At 39.8% G+C, this 21662-nt stretch overlaps 2 protein-coding genes across 2 annotated transcripts in view; one reads left to right on the forward strand and one right to left on the reverse strand.

Annotated features, from left to right (window-relative positions):
• Positions 1-21662, reverse strand: part of rst (roughest) — a 227841-nt gene that overhangs the window by 202670 nt on the left and 3509 nt on the right. The gene's annotated exons all lie outside the window — the stretch shown is intronic.
• kirre (kin of irre) overlaps positions 2606-21662 on the forward strand; it is a 48729-nt gene continuing 29672 nt past the window's right edge. Inside the window, exon 1 of the mRNA XM_064700629.1 lies at positions 2606-2771. The gene's annotated coding sequence lies outside the window, so the exon portion shown is untranslated. The remainder of the gene's footprint in view (positions 2772-21662) is intronic.

Here is a 21662-nt window from a genome sequence, read left to right on the forward strand (position 1 = left end):
AGTTAGGATCATAGTAGATCACAGTTTGAGTCATTACCTGGAAGCTTTATATATACTCTAATATGATCCCAGTTAGTGTGAATAATCACAGGGCGTCAAACCCCTAAATGAACCCTGGACACACTTGTGTCTATGCTCACAGTGGATCACTGTTTAAGTGATCACAGGAAGTCAATGAAATACCGGAGAGAATAACATACCGGAGTGCTTGATCACAGTAAGCTCGAATGATCACAGGGCGTCACAGCCATGAATGCTCTCTTGGAACTCTCATGTGTAGGATCATAGTGTGTCACTGTTTAAGTGATCACAGCAAATGTGAGGAAGTGTATCCACAGTCGTGAATGGTCACAGGGCGTTTGTTTAAAGAATTAATATTTGGCTTGAACATCAGTCATTGTTTTATTTATTTTTTTTAAATTTTCGAAAGAAAACGAAAATATTTGTAATTAAAGCATAAAAGTCTATAACTACGGCTCAGAGAAAAGCCAGACGAATAGCATAATTTTAAAGAAATGCTGAGTGGGACTGTTCCATTAAGAAAAACACAAAAAATAATTATAAAAAACAGTAAATAATATAACAATTAAATTATATGCTAGCATTGAGGCCTTCAGCTCAGTTTTTGTAATTTTGTTTTATATTCAGCGCAAGTTTTGTGCTGTGTTCTTTATTTTAGTGTACTTTTTAACCGTTACTGACGCAGCTAATCCATAGTCAATAAGTTAAGTATTTAACTGGTCAGAAGAAGACTTCTCCAAGTGTGACCCTAATGGATTTCAGCTTGAGTCAACTGTTCCCGTCTCGCTGTGCCAGTTGCATGCAGTTTGTGTGCCAGGCACCATTCCCATATAACACTTTCACAGCGGGCGATCGACCATCGATGGGCGCCCCCCCCCCCCTTCCCCTCTTCTCGTTCTCTCTGACCCACCTCCTCCACCACAATGTAGTAGAGGGGAGCTGCTGCCGCCGCTGTTGCTGTCACTTTGGTAGCTTCCGGCTGCTGTTTGCTGCATCTGCTGCCCACCAATCAAGAGCGAATGCGTGGGTGTGTGAAACAGGGGAGCTGTGAGGTAGACGGCGGGGCATGGGCTAATTTATGCTTGTATATAATATCACTTAAGCCTGCCCGCGCTGCTGGTTGATATTTATAAAGAGACGCTGTTAGGGGCCAGCGCAGCGCTTATGTTATCCTTAACAGACGCAGCGACTGCAAACAAGCTGCCGTTGGCGTCAGCCAGCCAACAACGAGCCCGAGCGTCCGAGAGCCCGAGAGGCCCGGAGCACGAGAGCACGAGGGCACGAAGACAACGACCTGGTTTTGCAAAAGGAATCGTCCCGTTCGCTGTTATCGTTCGTTAGTCGCTTCGTCTCGCTTCGTGTTCGCTTTTTAGTACACACTGAGAGCGACAATGCGACAGCGTCGTTTCTTTCTTATTTTTTGTTGTTGTTTTTGTTTTAGTAACAGCAGCAGCAGCAGCAGCAGCAACGAATGCGCGCACGCGACGGCAATGCTGGGAACAGTTTTCTGCAATGCGCTACGCGTGCCAACGCCTGTTGCTGTTAACGCTGGCGTCGCTGTTGCTGTCGCTGCCGCTGCCGCTGCCGCTGCCTCTGTCGCTGGCATGCCGAAACTCGCTCTTGGACGCGGCAGCAAAGCGCGTGAAACATGTTTTAGTACGTGTTCCGCCGTGTTAGCAAACAGTCGTGTCGCCCCAACGAGCCCAACGGACACGCTGTGTTGTGACTGTGACTCCGACTCCGACTAGCGACTGTTAAACATCGTTTGTGGACGCCCGGAAAACTATAGCCGGACGGCCAGCAGCAGCAGTAAAACGACAACAGAGCGTCGCGTACCGTCAACCCCGCCACTTCCGTCAGTTGGTCACAAATCGAAAAACACGTTAAATACTTGAGAGTAATTATACAAATCGGTAAATATATATATATATATATATATATATATAGACATATATGTATATATGATATATGGAAATGTGGCTAAAACGGTCTCAAAGCAAATCTCGACGCGTTTTTGTTGCCATTTTTTTTGCAAGTGCTGGTTTTTGTTGTCGTAGGTTCAAATAACTAAAGTTTACAAACAAAGCCCCTGTCCCCACCAAAAATAAAAAAATTATAATAATAATTAAATATATAAATATTATATATGCCAGCAGGATTCTATACAAAGTGAATTTTCTTGCAATTTCAAAGTCAATTTTGGTGCAATTATTTAGCGTGATAAAAGCTAAGAAACATATCTGTTTTTTTGTTCTTGTGTGTGTGTGTGTGCGTGTGCGTGTGTGTGTGTTTGTGCAGCTTCCTGTGCAACCGGTCCGCGGGCTCTGGCTCTGGCTCCGGCTCTGGCTCTGGCCCAGGCGACAAGTAACAAGCTGCCACAAGACGCAGCAGCTCGCGCTGCACCTGCAACACGCAAAAATAATACAACAACAAAATCTCAAATAAAAGCAGCCACAAAAAAAAATTGTATTTAAAAAAAAAACCGAGCGCAGAAAAACCCGTTTTTTGCGGAAAGCTGCTAAACTCGAACAGGCAACAAAACAAGCCGCAGGCAGGCCCAAGGCCGCAACAACAACAACAACAACAACACCAACAACAACAACACTAACAGCAAAGACGACAACGAAGACACACAACAAAAGCCACAACAACAACAAGAAAATTGTGTCTTGTGCGCGCATTTTTCCTGCTGCAACTTTGCTGGCGCTTTTCACGCTGCTGCTGCCCAAATTGTGGACATTTTCTTTATGGTAAGTTATTTATATTTAAGACAGACTTAAGTGGCAGTCCGCAGCGAGTGGTGCTTAAAGCCTGGGCAGCGCGGGGCGGCGGCAAGAGGCAGGCTATTAGTTAAGCGCTGCGATGCGCTGCGCTGAAAAGTATGCTACACTTTTTTTCAGCTGCCGCAAGCTGTGCATGTGTGTGTGTGTGTGTGTGTTTTCTTTTGTTGTTTATCAATTGCAGCTGTCAATTAATACATCAGCTATAACTAATTTGAACTCCCCTCACATTTGCATGCATTTTAATGAAATTATATTTAAGCTGCCCAACAAAGGGTTAAACAGCTCAGCAGCAGCTTCCAACTCAAATTATCCTATTAGCCTACTGAGCATGTGTCCAATAGGAATATAGCAGTGTGTGCGCGTGTGTGTGCGTGTGTTTGCGCGTGTGTGTGTCTGCATATTTGTGTGTGTGCAATTGATTGTTATGCTCAGCCGATTGGTGTTAATTTCTGATGCACTCCAATTGAACTCGAAGCTGTTGATGCAGCTTGATAATCTGATTGGACTCTAATGAGATTAGATGCAGCTGACGTACTCCAAGTGCATTTACCAATTGGCTTCCACATGCTGCTCGTAGTTCTAATTAGAATGTGTGCACTTTTTTTGGGGGGGAAATTCATAAAGCGAAATTTGGAACATTTTCAAAAATATACAAGCTAAATTGCCAATTGGACTAACTTTTCTGGTTGGATTTCTATGATGGTGCAGTATTTATGCTGACAAATGCAAAGTAATATAATTAAAAAATAATTTATTAATTTAACCAATAATTTTATATAGCCTTTAGTCCAATTGGAACTAACTGTTGTAAATTGAGCCCAAGTCTGAGAAGAATCTTACTATTTATTCAAAATTGAGAGCTTCAGTTAAAAGCTCCGCTCTATTTAAATATCTTATTGCAAATCTGATTTCTAGATAATAGCAAGAATATTTAACTTTCAGCCTTGCAAAGATAAATATAAAGAAATATCTACCTTAAGATAATTTGCATATTCAAGTGAAATAACTTAAGTACATATCTTAAGATAATTCATATATTCAAATGAATTATCTTTAGGTAACTATCTTAAGATAGTTCGTATATGAAGTCACTATCTATATATAAGATAATTCGCATATTCAAGAGAATTATGTTAAGTACAAATCTTAAGATAGTTCGTATATTCATGAGAATAAACTTAAGTTAAATGCAGAACAGCTTCTTGTTCTAGTTAACAAATACCCTACATATATCTAATTGGCATAAACAGAGAGTTGCATTTCTTATAGATTTGATTTGCCACTCATGGCAAAAGTATGTCAGCTTATTTGTGGAACTCTGCACTTTTTGCCAAAAGCGAAACAAAGCTTTTCAAAAATTTTCCATCTGCCAAGTTGGCTGGCTCGTGCGTCGGCTTAGACGAACGTGTTGCGTTTAGACACATTTTTGCAGCAAGTTTCTCGCCGTGCTGCAAAATCGAATGCTGCAATTTGCGCCCCAATCGAATTGGCCAACTTTTATATTTTGCATTTCAAATTTTTTTTCTCTTTTTTCCTTTTGGCCAATTGTCTATGACAAAGTTGGTTTTTGTTACTGCTGCTGCTGCTGCTGCTGCTGCTGCTTTTGGCTGTGGTTGTTGTTGTTGGCCCAATAGAAAGCCCCGCTGCCAATCAAATTTGCGTGTCTTATCCGCCACCGCCCACGCCTGCGCCACCCCCCCCCCCTCCACCCCTCTGGCTTTTAACTATGCGCGCACAGAATGTGGCTTAGACCACAACAAAGCAGCGCTGCCTGGTTAAAAGGGGGGCAGTGGGCGTGGCGGCAGCTAGAGCAAAACAAAAAAAAAACAACCAACTACGAAATATTTTTTTTATTTTGTTTTTAAAAGCACTGAAAATGCCTTTCAAGTGCGCTCGCAGCTGGCACACATTTAATAGACAGATTCGCCAGATATATGTATATATGCACATATCTTTATATATATGTGTGTATATATGTATATAGTTAAAGCTTCTCTAAATGTTTTTGTGCATCGACAAGTTTTATAAACTCAAAAGCATCCAATTGCCTTTAGGCCAAACTAAAACCGATCAACCACAGTTGATGGTGTAAACATCGCATTACACTGACTGACAGATACCCTATGCCTAGTATAAGCGCCCACAAAGCATTTGGCTTAGAGCTTTTATTGAGTCGGATGTTGCAAGTAGTTGTGGCAACAATTGTTTTTTGGCCACATCCCCAAATCTTTGGCCAGCAAATTTCTGGCACACAACTGTAGGGTATTGGGCAGCCTATTAAATTATTTATTTAAGTAGGTGCTTAAGAGTGATCTATAAGGCATTCTAAATATTTGATAATTACAAATATGTCATATTATTATTAGTAGATATAACAAACAATTTACGAAAAATCAAACAAGCTTGAGTATATAAAAAATTAAGAAACTTCCGAGTGCTTAAAAAAATGTGCCACATTTGCACTTCATAATCGCAATACCGCGGAACACTGGAATGTGAAACGCGCGGCATGGAATGAGGGAACGCGATGGCAAGCGGAACGTGCACAAACTTTTCTAATCAAATTAACAGAGAATTTTAATCTGTTGCGTCTGTCTGTCAGTTGTTGTTGTTGTTGTTGGTAGCTGGGCAACAACAATAAGTGAAAATTATCAAAGTCAATTATGTAGCAACATAAACCAAGTGCGCAAAAGAAGCTAGCACACACACACGCACACACACACACACACACACACACACGCACGCACAGGCAGACTAGCAAAGCATAAATAATGCTCATCATTTGTTGCTATATTTGGCCAAGCAGCGCGAATGGCAAAACTTTTGCCATAGCCGCAACGATTTAAAGTGCGCCACACACACATACGCATAGCACACACTCTCACACACACACACACACACACACACACACACATGCCAGCTGACCTTGGAGTCCTTGCGATCTGTCGGTTTGAGCGTTGAGCATCGCCATTTGCCGCTGGCATCATATTTATTTATATAAATACAAACGCAAAAAGTTCCTGCATAAAACTGAATTACCGGAAATTGGCCAAAAGCAGCAGCAGCAACAACAACAACAACAGCAAAACGAAATGCGAACAGCATAAAGTAGGTGGCCAAAAAGTTTTTACCTACTTTTCGCTCGTCTGCCTTGCTCTCTCCCTCTCGCTCACCCTCTCCCTCTCTCTCTCTCTCTTGCTTGCTATACACTTGCAGCGGCTAGCACACTTTCGACACGTAATATGTAACGCATTGCAGAATATGTCTTCGGGGATACAAAAACACACACACACATATACACACACATATATATTTACTTAATCAGAACAAGCTGCGCCTGGTTATGCTAATAAGAAACAAAACGACATTCATACACATACAAACATATATATGTACATGGTGTATTTGACGCTTGCATGTCCGTCCGCCAGAGTATTTAAACTTTGCCATTGCAAATATAACGGCACTTGTCTTGTTTTTTTTATATGTTTTTGATTTTGCCATTTTATTTTTTTTTTTCTTTTGCTGTTTATTTTTATTATTTTATATTCGGTATTCGGGCGTAAATAGACAAAAAACACACAAACTAAAGGCGCAGCGTGTGAAGCAAATAAAAGGCAAGAAACTAGCGCAAAAAACTTTTGTCAAAGCGGCCAGCCAAGCAGACGTCAGCTCAACGACTGAGACAGACAGACCGAGGCAGGCAGACAGACAGCGTGAGCGAGAGTGAGCGAGTGAGCACAGCATAGAAGTAGAAGAAGAAATGGAATGGCCAAGATGGCCTGGCACAACAATGCAATGCTAACTAACAGCGCGAGGCTGAGCAAAAGGCGCATTAAAGCAGCGACAAAGAGCTAAACGAGTGAGTCAGTGAGTGAGAGAGAGAGAGAGAGAGAGAGAGAGAGAGAGGGGAGACAGAGCGTTCGAGCGTGCCTAACGAAAGGGAGTTGCAAAAGAGAACCGAAAAAGAGAACGCCAGGCAGGCTAACAGTTGATTGTAAAGACAGTTCCACTTGAAGCCTTACACCACCCTTACCCGCCCCCACCACCCCTCTCCCGACACCAAAGACGGACCAGCACAAAAAAAAGGTAGCATTGCTACAGTTGAGGGCAGCCTCAAAGGCAAACGGCTAGCGACAGGAATGTGTGAGGGCGGTGCGGGGGGAGGTTGGTTGCTTGGTTGTCTTACATAAAATTGCAATTTCTTAAATTTGGTCAAAATGTACGTGTTAACATTTCAATAGACAAAAGTTTACTTTTGAGAGCACAAGCTAAACAAAATAAATGTTTTGATATGCCTGGAAAATATGCATAAATATTTGAGCGCAAATAAACAATAGACAGACAGACCTGAAGATGCCACGCATTTTAATTATTTATTTTGGCAAATAGATAGTCAAAGAAATTAAGAGATCAGTTTTCTTTTTAAATTTTAAAAAATACATTCAAGAAGTAAATTTAGGAAAAATATATTATTATTGAAAACTTCAGCTAAGAACATATTTAATTTAAAATATTTAGTATGTTTTTTAGTCTTTTTTTCTCAAATGAAATATAGGTTATATAAGCTGAAGTTAGGTTATGTATGGTTGGGTTAGGTTAGGTTAGGTTAGGTTAGGTAAGGTTAGGATAGGTTAGGTTAGGATAGGTAAGGTTAAGATAGGTAACATTAAGTTAGGTTATGTAAGCTTGAGTTAGGATAGGTTGGGTAAGGTACAGTTAAGTTGGGTTATGTAAGGTTAAGTTAGGTTAGGTACGCTTCAAATACAAATATCATGTAATATTTACTGATAAGTTATTCCACAAGCCATTAAATATTATTAAGCTAGAACAATTTAAGCAATTCAAAATAAATTTATAATAAATATGCGTTAAAAATTATTCTTGAAATGTGTCTCTGCCCAAAAATATTTATACATTTATTTTGTTTTTACATATTTAAATAATTTTCACACTGCTAAGCATTGCAATCTAAGCTGTATTTGGTAAATTCCTAAGTGTGTGATTGTGTTTAAACAACCGTGAAATACATGTGCGTAAATATGAATATGTTTATTTACATTAAAACTGAGTTCGAAATGTTTGAGTATTTAATTAAATGAAGTGCTTTGTTGCTGCCAAAGCCAAAGCCAAGGATCTGGCTCTTGGCCGGGCCAACTAACTATCGCATTCTCTAGTCAAATAAGCTGCTGCATACTCAAATTTAAGTCTTAAGCTGCTCACTTGAGCTGCAAGTCGCAAATCTTGAGATATATATACGAGTTTATATATGTATGTTAGAGTATAGTATGCTATAAAAGAGCACTTGCCCCATGCAGCTGCCCCCACCAGATCCAGCTCGAGTTGAGTTTTATGAAGTTTTAGCTGAAGTAGACAATGTCCCCGGGTCCAGGCTGACCAAAACTTTCGCCTAACTAAGCGACCATATATATATATATGAGCATATATATATATATGTTTATATATATATACCTTGTAGCTGTTGCAGTTTGTAGGTCACGGACTCGGGGTTGCAAGCTTTGCTGCTGTATAGGCGCGTTGGCCATATAAACAATGTCAAACCAAGCAAACCAACAACACGACGACAAACTTTTCTAATCTAAAAAAGCACAAAGCCAAACATACAGCTATAGAAACCGAACAACAACAACAAGAACAAGTATAAAAGTAAAAAAAAATGAAGTGTTAAAAACAGCGGATGAAAGAGACAGCAAGCAAAGCCAGTATAAAATAAAATTATGCCATTAAATTTTCATGTCAATTTCAAACAAAAATATCAGAGCCAAAAAAACAGCACGAGCAAAGATTCAACAACAAACGACTACGTTTAGCCGACGTTACAATACCCTGATAGAAATAACAACCAATCACAACTATAGACAAAAAAGTAGTCGTTCAATCAGTCAGTCAATCAATCAATCAATTAATTAATTAGTTAGTTTGTCAGCCAGCCGTCAGTCAGTCAGTCTGTCAATCAGTAAGTTAATCAGTGACTCAATTCTTCAATCAATAGCTCAGTCAATCAGTGAGTTAATCAGTCAGTCAACCAGTCAGTCGTTCAGTCACTCAGCCAGTCATTCAATCAATCAGGCAATCAGCCAGTCAGTCAGTCAGCTAGTCAGTCAATCAGTCTATCAGTCATTCAGTTAGTCAATCAGTAAGTCAATCCGTCACTCAATCCGCAAGTCAGTCTTTCCTTCAGTCAGTCAGGACAAAGATGAATGATATATGAATGATATAGATGTACAGATGCATGAATAAATGATAGATAGATATAGATGTATGAATAAGGAATGATAAAAGGGAAAATCTCTGAAATGCTGTGTTGCATGCTTGATTGGTTAGCGGCAATGCCCTTCATCAGCAGTGTATGAGTACTTAGGAAAAATGCGCAGCTCGGCAAATGCTGCTGTCGCATTGTGAGCGAACAGTTGTAGGCGTACGTGGGCGGAGGGCAGTGACACGCCCACTTTGCTAGTAAGGCAGGTGTCAAAAGCAAACGGCAATTAAATTGAGCGCCAAAGATGAAGGAACAAAGCAAAGGAGTATAGATACATATACATATATATGTACGTATGTATGATATGTATGTATCTATATGTAAATATATATATATATATGTGTGTGTGTGTGTGTGTGTGTGTGTGTGTGTGTGCGTGTGTGTTATGCAGCACACTAATGTAAATCAGTTGGGAATGCAAAATGATATTCCGCATTCTGCCATAAACATATGTGTGTGCATAGTTTCTCACGCACACACACACACACACTTACGCACACACGTCGAGCGACTTAGTAGCTTTCCACGTGTTATTATGTCCAAGACCTTGTGATTGATTATTATGCTAAGTGTTTATGTTTGGTTATTTGATAGATGGAAAAGTAGCTGTGCGTATAGAGACTGAGATTGGGGGAAATTTGAGTGGCGGCAATTAGCTGTTAATGAAAGAGCTGAAAATAAATTTGATATGAAGTTAATTGATCCATATATGCCAAGCGCTTAATCATATTTGTTGCCATGGAAAGAAAACCCATAAGTGGACGACAAACGATATGTAATTAAAGGCGAGGTGACAAAGCAACGACAAAAGTAAAGGGTAAAATGTGTGTGAAGTACAGCTGAATGTCAATATTTATCGATTAACGAGTAGCTTAACTTGCTAATAGATAAAGAAAGATATCGCCCGATAAGCGTTTTCTAAAGTATTCAGTAGCTAAATAAAAGAAAGATTATCGTTCGATTAGTATTTCCCCAACTATCGAGTAGCTAAATTTGTTAATAGTTACCAGAATATATCATTCGATAAGCATTTCCCAAACTATCGAGTAGCTAAACTTTATAGATAAAGCTTAACTGTTGCATTGATAAAAATATCGATCGATAAGCATTTCCCAAACTATCGACTAGCTAAACTTTTGCATAGATAAAGATATCTTTTAATAAATATTACCTAATTTATCGAGTTTGCCAATCATTTCCCAAATTATCGACTAGCCAAACTTGTCATAGATAAATAAAGACATCGTTCGATAGGCATTTACTAAATTATCGAGTTCGATAAGCACTTTCTAAGTTCCTTCCGAGTTAAGTCGAACGAGTTTGTCTGTGAATTGCCGCTGCTTTCTGGGACATCTAGAAAGTTCCAATTTACTAAAATTCTCGCCTATCGATAACTATTTCGATAACATCGATAAATATCGATTTGGAAACAAGGCGAATATAAGAGCTAGCCATAGCAAATTTAGTATGAAGACTCTTGTGTGGCATACGCAAACTGAGGATAAAACACTCTTCGCATACATCTGTATTCATGTTGTGCTGAAGAAGATGCTTGGTAAAAATGTAAGACCCGACAAATTGGGAAGTTAGTTGGGCATTAGGCAGCATTTTCAGGTGCTTCAATTTTCTGGGTTTTCAGAAAGCATTTTGCATTCACAATTCGTGTTGTTGTTGCTGTTGTTGTTGTTGCTGTTGCATTGGCAATCACAATGCCTGCCTCGTCAGCATCGAGGCAAATGTGAACCAATGCAGCTGGCAAATTTTTTATAAGTTCCGCCCCAAACGAGGGCAGCCAATGCCACACCCCCAACGCCCCTGCCGCTGCACTCTGTGCAGATAATACAGATAGAATAGCATAACTATGGGCGCATTTTACCATTGTTGCACGTTGAAGGGTGGGGGGAAACGGGGGGGGGGGGGTTGGCTGCTTGAGGCAGCAAATTTCAAGCGGTTTCGGTAGTGACCTATAACCAACCCCCGCCCCCGCAGCCATGCCTGAGCCCAATCTAACGCCATGCCCCCGCATCTGGAGAGCGAGAACATTTTTGTGCTTCGCATCGTCTGATTTCTTTTGCGCTGCGCATTCGAATGACCTGCTCAATGTAGCACGCCCCCCTTCCAGTCTTAACAGCGCCCATCCACCCACACACTCGCATACAGACTCGCACACACTACTTAATAATTCAATTCATAGGCTCAGTCACGGGCTGAGCGTCGCATTTGCAGTCGCAGTCACGAATACCAAAAATGTTCGTTGCTGCCACAATCGCGCACTGGTCGCATCCTTGCCGCCGCTTGGGGCACAGACTCCAGACGGCCAGTTGCCGCCGCCAGGTTGGCTGTCCGCCTCGCCGCACTCAGGAAGTCGAGCTGCTGTTGTTGTTGCTTTTATTTTGGCCAAGAGCTGCGCACGCTTGGCTATTTCACCTGAGTGGGGCAGCCAAGGAAGCAAAACAAAAGCAGCAACAAAAAAAATCCACAACGAAATTGAGCAAAATATTTGTTGACTTTTATGTTGGATTTTTTCTTATTTTATTTTATTTGTTTTTTTTTTTTTGTTGTTGTTGTTGCTGTTTGCCTTCATTTGCATATAAAATTTTTATGCTGCGCCCGAGCGCGTTTATTTGCTTTAGCTTTGGCCAACGTACGGACTGAACTGCAGCCGCTATCAGCTGCCCCCCCCCCCCCCCTTCCCGTACCCCTCTTAGGTGTTCGCCCAACCGCTTGCTTGTTGCGCAACGCACACGCTGGGCTCGACGGACTTGCCACATTCATTTTGCGGTCATGTCTAATACAAATAAACGTGCCACACACATACACACACACACACACACACACACAGCGCAGTCGTACTTTAGGCCACGTTTGATGTTTCTGCAGGCAGCGACTCAATTTTCGGCCCGGCTCATGTTTTATTTTGCGCACATTATGGCAAATCATTTTATTTGATGTAAATAGCACGAAAGAATAACAAATACAAATAAAAAAACAAATAAAATCTTTAATGTCTTACAGGAAAGCAGATCCTAACTATTAGATCAATTGTATTAAGGTTCTTCTTCCTTTTAGATCTACAGAAATTTGTATGAACATAGAAGCAAATATAAATAGGCCAAACTGCCTCTTACTCTTAATCTCACTCTCTCCCGTTCTCTCTCTCTCTCTCTCTCGCTCTCTCCCTCCCTCTCTCTCTCTCTCTCTCTCTCTCTCTCTCTCTCTCTCTCTCTCTCTCTCTCTCTCTCTCTCTCTCTCTCTCTCTCTCTCTCTCTCTCTCTCTCTCTCTCTCCCTCTCTCTCCCTCTCTCTCTCTCTCTCTCTCTCTCTCTCTCTCTCTCTCTCTCTCTCTTTCTTTCTCTCTCTCTCTCCCTCTCTCTCTCTCCCTCTCTCTCTCTCCCTCTCTCTCTCTCCCTCTCTCTCTCCCTCTCTCTCTCTTTCTCTCTCTGTCTCTCTCTCTCTCTCTCCCTCTTCCTCTCTGTCTGTCTCTCTCTCCCCCACTCTCTCTCCCACACTCCCACACTTACTCCTTCCCTCATTCTCTCTCTTCTCTCCCTCTCACATTCCATTCCCTCTCGTATGCGATCGTTCTCACTTGCCTTTTTCCTCAAGCTCTCTTACTCGCTATAACTCCTTCTATCCGCTCCCTCCCTACACTCTCTCCCTTTCCCCATAAAAAGCACAAATGAAATTCATGAAAATCGCATAGAAAGGCGTTATGTGCAAGCATGTGCATGAGCGTGTCGACCAATCATTTTGCAAGCACTTTATATTGCGCGCTTATCAAAATACTTGTCATTGCTAAAGTTGTGTTATTTTGTGGTTATTTTAAGGGATGGCAAACTCGCTAAAGAATGTAATTACCCAACGTTTTCCGCATTCCAAGACCACCCAAAAAGAAGGAAAATGACTGCCCGCATCATCACATGCAGCCATTTAATTGGCTTATCACAAAGTGCTGCATACTTTGCGGCGCACAGAGTTTGATGAGTGTAAAGGCGTGTGGGTGTGTGTGTGTGTGTGCGCTTTTATTTATTTTTGGTGCTCTCGAGCCGCAAATCAAATTGCATGTGCACACAGCTTAACTAAGCCGCAACCAGCCACGCCCATGGCGATGGCCCAGCCGTGTGCGGGGCGGGGCGTCAAATGCGCCGCGCCTAAGCCATCAAAAAAGCGGGGTATTCGGTTTTACAACGTTAAGCAAATTAAATTTTGGCAACAAGGAAAAAAAAGCTGTTAAATGCTGGCAGCACACACACACACACACACAGCTATAAACGCCTAAACACATGTACACACGCACACACACACACACACACACACACACACTTAGCCATGTTAATTTAGTTATGCTTAAGTATTAAAAAGAGATTTTTGAGCTCATTGAGTCAAAAAACTTTGCGAGGCCGCAGCTTAAAAACTTTGCCACACAGCAAGGCAGACACACACAGAGAGAAAGAGCGACAGCGAGAGAGAGAGAGAGAGAGGACAGAGAGAGTGAAAGAGAAAGAGAGAGTCTTTCAGTCGCTGTCGTGAGGGCGTGCAGCTAGCTCAAACTATTTGGGAAATTTGTTTTAAGTTTGATTTAAATGATAACCAGCAGCCAAGCAACTTAAAACAGCTCTCTGTCTCTATCTCTCTCTCTCTCTCTCTCTCTCTTTGTCCCGCTCTCCCTCTTTCTCTTCCTCTCACTCTTGCTGCTGCTTTTTGGCAAATTAGTTGCCTGCATGGGCGCTGGCATTAAAATACTCATGCCTAGGCGAGAGCTGGTTGCAAATGTGCCAATTTTTAGACAGATTTTAACTGAGCCAACGTCAGTCTGACATACATTCATCCATTCAGTCAGTCACTCATTCATTCACTCATTCACTCATTCATTCATTCATTTATTCATTCATTCTTTCGCATAGTCGAGAGCTTGTGGTACGAGTTGAGTCTGCTTTTAAATCAATTTAAGCGCTTACAGACAGTTGAACCTTTTGTGCTCAACAATACAAAGCACTCACACACACACATGCACACACATACACACACACAGCCAACATAGATGTGCGCGTGAGCAGCTATGGTAGTCCTGCAATCGAAGCTTAGCTTGGCTTATTTATCGATCTTTTTTTTTTAACGCTTAAGCTTAAATATAAATTAAACTGTAGTTATTTAATTTATTTAATTTATATATATTATTTGTAATAATAATGATAATAATAATAATAATAATGTAATCGATAAATTTATCTGTTTGTATTTTTTTATATTTTATTCAAATTCATATATTTTGCGTATAAACTTGTAATTTTGTGCAATAAACAATACGAATTATTGTTGCATTAAGCAAAACGAATAATGGTATAAAATACATTTTTAACAACAAAACTTGAATCGATAACTTTATAAATTTATCGATAAGTGAAAAGTGAAAATAATATAAAATAGCTACACATCAAGCGGTATTGATTTCTATCGATTCTTGGAAGAAACACAGCCATGCAGATTTATCGATTGAACGTATTCTGTTAAATCGACTGTTTAAACTTAGAAATAAATTATGTAAAAAAAAATCAATTGCTTAAATGTAAGCACAATCGTTAAGTCTATAACTTAAGTGCAGAATTTAAGCACACAATCGTGGACACGAGCTCTCAGCTGTGTTCTGTGCTAATCCGGAGCATGTTGTGAAAACGCCACTTATCAACACTGCCCTAGTGGTCAATTTGAAACCGAAAAGGCTTCTCAGAACTGGTTTTTAGTGGAAATACCACTTACCATAACTGATTTAGTAGTAATTATGAAACCTTAAAGTCTCCTCAGAACTGTGCTTTGCTGAAAATGCCACTTATCAACACTGCTTCGGAAAATAATTCTCAGATCTGTTTTTGTTTGAATGGAAATGCCACTTGGCAACACTGCCTTAGTTTTCATTATGAAACCCAAAAGACTTCTCAGAACTGTTTTTATTTCAAGTAAACATACCACTTACCAACACTGCCAGCTTGCCATTAAACTTTAAAGGTTTCTAAGAACTGTTTTCACATTCTCTTTGATGCGCTTGGTAATTGAGGACGTTGCGCGCAGCAACAGCATTTTTGATACACACATTTTCTTTGGAACACCGAATTTTAGATAATTTCTATGAACGGTGCCTGCAGCAGCCCCCGGCTTAAGCCGAAGCGTTGCCCGCAGACGATGAACATCGTGAATGTCTGCTCACGAGCACATCTTTAAGAGACCAAAAAAAAAATAAATAAAAAAAAGAAAGAACAGAAAAAAGGGAAAATTTATGCAGACACTTAAATATGCCATAAAAATTATTATTTGAATTTCGCATCAATTCCTTGACATTTATTTTGGCTGGTCTTTCGGCTAAAAAGTTGGTCAGCAGCTGCTCGCTATGCACATGTGTGCGTGTATGCGTGTGTGTGTGTAAAATGGGGGCGTTTTTATTTTGTATGTTGTTTGTTAGTTTGCGGCTTTCAGTAGTTGTTTATAAATTCATATTCATTCGCAATCAGGGTCTGACTTTATTTTATTTTTACAAGCCGTAAACAAAAAAATGGTAGAATAAAAATCATTTAGTATGTATAAATAAAATGCATAAGCACACAAATACAACTACATGTGTGGGTATGTGAAGGCAGGCAGCTTCGCTTTCTGGGTAAGGGTATTCAAATTCTGTTGCGAAATGTGTAATAGGTAACTACATATATATATATATTTATAGTATATATATCAAGATATCTTGGTAAACAAAAAAGTTTTCCAAGCAAGAACTTAATGTTTGACCGATCGTTCCTATGGTAGCTACATATATGATATAGTAGTCCGATGTTAATTAGATTTGGCGTATTTCAGTATAATGAAACTATTAAATGCCGAGCTTGGTCAAGATATCTAGAATGACAAAACAAACTCGACTGTTGATGCTGATTCAGAATATATATCATCTATTGGTTCGGAGATGTCTTCTTCTATGCGTTACACATTTCATAAAAAAATACTTATAATACCCTTCACAAGGGTATAAAAAACTGTTGTGTGCAACACTTTTCTTAAGGCTTTGCGTAGCCTATGTAAATACCCAACACTTCCGACTTCGATAGCTGATAATGTTGTTAACTCTTTTTTTTAATGTTGTTTTATTATTGTTACTGCGCTGTGGGCCACAATATATGTTGTGTATAAACTATATGCAAACTCATTAAAACAAGCGACAACAACAACAACTGCACAACACGGGGCGAAGTTTATTTTTAAAAAACAACAACAAACCAAAACTAATTTTGTTGCAGGGCGTTAAACTCAATTCATAACAACAATTAAAGCAACAAAAATCGAAATGGCAAATGAAATTGTTGACATGCGTGTAGATCCATTATTATTGTTGTTGTTGTTGTTGTTGTTGTGGCAGTGGGCACCCGCAACAACAAAATAATTAAAATGCAAATCAAATGCCACAACGAAAAAAAAAACATAAATAAATAATTGCAACAACAAAAGCGCGAATGTGTCAAGATATATAACATATAAACAACAACAACAACAACAAAGGCAAACAAATGTAAAAATTAATAAAAAAAAAAAAAAAAACGAGAAGCTCACGCATTTAAGCAAATAAATGTTTTTCAATTTGTTGCGCGCTGGGCGTGGCAGCGGGCGCACGCCTGATGCTGTAATAAGCAGCGGCAGCAACAACTGTAGCAACCGGAAATGCGCCATTGTTAACGGCTCGCCGCCTGCCGCCTGCTGCATGCTGCATGCCGCATGCCGCATGCTGCCTGCCGCCTGGTGGCTGCGTCCATTTGAGCTGTCGCATAAGCGCGCTTAATATTTTACATGGCCACAGCAATAAAAACTCTATTATTATAAATATTTAACAATTGTGACAATTGTTGTTGGTACGCGACACGCTTAACGCTCATTGTCCTTGTTATCCTGCGCGGCAGCCAACAGCCGTTATTCCGGCATAGCACGGCACAGCACGGCCGGACACCCGGATCCCGAACTACGGACTCGAACCCGTAGCCAAACGCAGCTCGCCTTTGTGCAACGTGCAATGCGTGCAGCAGCTGCAATTTTTACGCTACACGCTCGTTGCGATTTAAAGGAGTTAATGTGACACTATGCAACACTGTCGCACGCACACAGACCAATTTGTACCTAGTTTTATTTACCTGGCTGCGTACTCGTTTACATTTCCAACAACAGCTATAAACGATTCCAAGAATAGACGCAACTATTTATTAAAAATGCGTCTCAGTTTCGCAGAGCTTTACATGGGAGCCGGCTAAGCATGTGAAAACAGTGTTGAACAACAAAATGGTGTTTATTTTGGACACATGATCCTAAATATCGCCTGCTTATGTGAACACCGACTTGTTAGGCTCTTTGTGTGATGTATGTATATTGATATATCCTCGTTTACATTCAAAAATCGAAGGCTTACTAACTTTCGTTAGTGTTAACCAACACTGCTCGCTGTTATACAAAGCTGTTTGACGAGTTCTTAACAGTTACTTTAACTGCCTGATAGTTTTTTTTTACTTCCAAGCTGCTCAGCACTTAGTTTAGGCTATGTAAATCCTACTATATATATAAATCTTACTAAACTATAAAGCCCACTATATATATTTATATATATCTATTTACTATAACATATAGCTCTATAGATACAGATTGTTCTGTTGATCATTAGGTCTTATGAGCTTCACTTTTCTCCCAGCATATACTAGCATTAGGTCGAACTACTATAAAATATAGATCCTATAGGAACAATCGGTCGCAAATAGAGCCTGGCTATAAACGTTATAGCCAAAATACATGCAATGGAGCTTGAGTATTGCAATGGAGCTGAACACGAAGGGAAACCAGATTTTCCTTCTGATTTTCATTCCAGGCACCATTTCGGGATGTGTGCATGGGTGTGTGTGTGTGTGTGCGTATTTTTGGCAGTGCATAAAATGCGACACGGAGCCCAAAATTGAATTTAATGTGCGTGCATTAATTGCATAGTCAACGCAGTTGCACGCTGCGATTTGCAATGCACACCGCCGCATCTCGCGTCCCGCGTCCCGCATCCCGCATGCCGCATGCCCCCAGGCCAGAGGACAACAGCTGCCACCTAACGCGTTGCATTGCCGTATGCATTATGCAAAATGACGGCAGATTATTTTTGTGCGGCTCATCAGCGTCGAATGCAATTTGGCAACTGCCTCCTGGACCACAAGTGAGTGGCGAGTGGCAAGTGGCAAGTGGCAAGCGGCAAGCGGCAAGTGGCCAGTGGCAAGTGGCGAGTGGCAAGTGGTGACTTGTGACTTTTGCCGTGGCCAACTGAACTAACTGAATTGTTTGGGCTGGCCTTGGTCCTGTTGATGCTGCTGCTGATGATGATTAATATGCATGGTGACAGCGCACAGGATGCGGAAAGGGAGCTGAGCAGGGGGGAGAGGGCGGAGAGGGGGGGCCCAGCGGAACGCATCAAATTGAAAACCCCATAAAACACTCAATTTATTTAAATTGCATGTGATTGACAATCGAACGCCCGCCCTCTGCTCTCATTGTAGCAATAACAAATTTCGCTGTCTCTTCCTTTTTTTTTTTCATTTTATTTTTATTGTCCGGATTGGTAGGGCGCGGGGAGGGGGGGGGGAGGTGCTGCTGATTAGCCAACCAGGACACGTAACGCGTGGCAAAGCAAAAGGCGACAACAATAAAAATTGAATATGAATGAGAGAGAAACGCAGGCAAAGATCAATGCAATAATCAAAGTCGCACCGTCAAATACTCTACCAAATAATTAGTTCTTATTAGCAAAGTGCTTTTTATAGATGCAACTCGTCTTGATTGGATGAATAAGTAAATATTAGTAATAATAATAAAAATAATAATAATAATAATAATGATAATAATAATGATAACAATGATAATAATAATAATAATGTTAATAATAATAACAATAATAATAACAATAATAATAATAATAATAATAATAATAATAATAATAATAATAATAATAATAATAATAATAATAAAAATAATAATAATAATGATAATAATAATAGCAATAATAATAGTATGAATATTATCAATAATAATGATAATAATAATAATGATAACAATGATAATAACAGTAATAATAATGGTGATAAAATTAATAATAAAAAAATAAAATAAATATAAAATAATATATATATATTTATATATCTGGCATATTATACTTATAGATACCCAATAATATCCCATGTATTTTGTTCTATGAAAATATCCATATATAAACTATTATATATATAAAAGAGTATAGATATTCAGTAGATATCAATTCTTGGCCGAGCTCAAGACATAGCTGAATGTGCTTGCTTTTGAGCGGGATCTTCTTTGTGTGCGAGTGGTTGGGCACACGGAAAAGGGGGGCGTATTGGCGGCAGCATCATCCGACCAGTTCCTCTGATGCGCTCTCGCATTTGTCATAAACATAACTCAGCAATTGCCCACGCCCCGATGCGCCCACGTACGCCCATCAATTGTCGTTTTTATCAGCGTTCCATGTCGCGTTCATAATTTTTTGGCTTCTGAACGCTGCGCAACGTGGCGCACTGCAGTTCGTTGGCGTTGCGGGGCGGCGCGGAGCAGAGCGGGGCGCGTGTTCCGGCGCACATTCGGTATTCCGTATAGCATATTCCGTATATTCCGTATTTCGTATTATTGACGCGCGTCTCCTGCTGCCGTCGCTGCTTAGTCAGCGTAACGCCGGCGCCGCGTTGCTGCTAGCGTCGCGCTGTTGCCGTTGGCAGCGCCGCATTAAAATTTTAAAATGCGTGCGCAATTTTTTTTTGTTATTTTTTGTTCAGCTTTTTTTTTTTGCCTTCTGCTTTCATTTTGCGCTCTGCTTGCCTTTAGCTCTGCTGTTTGCGCTCTGCCCGCTGCTTGTTACGTATTACGCCTTCACTTTGTTGTTGCTGTTAATTTTGTTATTGTTGTTGGCGCAACAGTCGAATGGCCGGCAGAAGCATTGCACACGCACACACGCGCACACAAATAGCGCACAGCGACGCCTTCAACTTAAAGCTTTAAAATATTTACCGTACAATCGCAAGCTTCCGTGGGTAATTAAAGCTCCTCGGCTGCTGCGGCGCTGCCGTTGCTGTTGGTCACGAGACGAATGATGGGTGGAAGGGAGTGCGAGGGGGGAGCCGTTGGCGGTCGCTGCGTTGCTTGCAAAGCTTCAAGTTAAATACCAAATGCTCAACACTGTTGCTTGTTTGTATTGCCTGTACGTGTGTGTGTGTGCGTGTGCGTGTGCTCGCGCGTGTTTGCGCTTGTGTGTGTGTGTGTGTGTGTGTGGGCGCAAAAGTAAAAGCCAAACGAACACAACTTCAAAGCTTGGCAGTTTTGTTTTTGTTTCATTTGTTGTATTTGCAGTACGTATAAAGCCAAGGCAAAAGATCAGACAGTAAGATATATGTATGTATGTATATGTACGTATAGACTTTTGTGTGATGTGTGTATAAACGGAGCTGATAGCAAATGTCAAAAGCAGGCAATGATTATGTGAACCTTTGCGAGCGTCTCCTTTGGTAACATTATTAACAATCAGCATTAGAATAAAAAATAAATACATAACAAAATAAACCGAATCAGTAGCCCCTGAACGGAACTTCAATTAAAACAAAAGCAAACAATTTGTAGTAAAAATTAGATTTTCCATATCTTAAAATTATTTTTAGTGTCTGAACGAGCGAAAATACTATTCTAAGCTATCTTATTAGATAAAACGGAATCAATTTGGCAATAAACTAAATAATTTAATTGAAAATTGGCTTAAATGAAAGAAACTGAATCTTAAACGAAAACCATGGCTCATGAATTAAATGCATGAACCGAACTTGAACGCTAGACATTGCTTCGAACTGTAAACCGGAACCAAAAATAATTATATTCAATTAACTGTATTAATCAATCAATCAAATATATTGCTATTACTGGCTGTTCCATTTTATATATTTATTTTGTAATATTTTAATTTAAAATATTTGATGAGCCTTAGTTAGATAATGTGAAATCTTGCTCTTAATGCTCGAGATTTAGAAAAAGTCAACTTTTCGCTTGTCTTTCAAATTTTAACATATTCAGCATTGAATTTTCTTGCTGGTTCGACTCAAAACAAATAGAATGATAAATAAATATTTCCATTTAATGAGTTTGTTAAAGGATAGTCAAAATTTGAGATTTCCAACGAACAATCTTTTATTTCAACTCGAAAGTAGGAAAGTTTTCTATTTAGTGCAATGTTTTTTTCTAACTATATGTTTGATATGCCTTCGATTTGTTTGCCCATGTCTAAATATCAATATATCAATTTTAATACATTTTCTATGTAACATGAAATATAGTATTTTTTGTTATTTTCTTTGGGTAAGTGTAAGCAAAATGTTTGTAACTATGAGATACATATTACGGCATATGCATTTGCAGTTTGTTGGTTTTGCTATTAAATGCATTCATAACTATTCATTTGCAGTGTTTTATTGCTTGTTCTTCTAATTTTTTGCCTAACTGTCAACAGCAAAAATTGAGCGAGCATGAAAATTTCAT

Source organism: Drosophila montana, unplaced genomic scaffold, assembly GCF_035044405.1.
Source record: "Drosophila montana isolate Dmon_TW-CO22-7 unplaced genomic scaffold, ASM3504440v1 contig_1853_1, whole genome shotgun sequence".
NCBI classification, from domain to species: domain Eukaryota; kingdom Metazoa; phylum Arthropoda; class Insecta; order Diptera; family Drosophilidae; genus Drosophila; species Drosophila montana.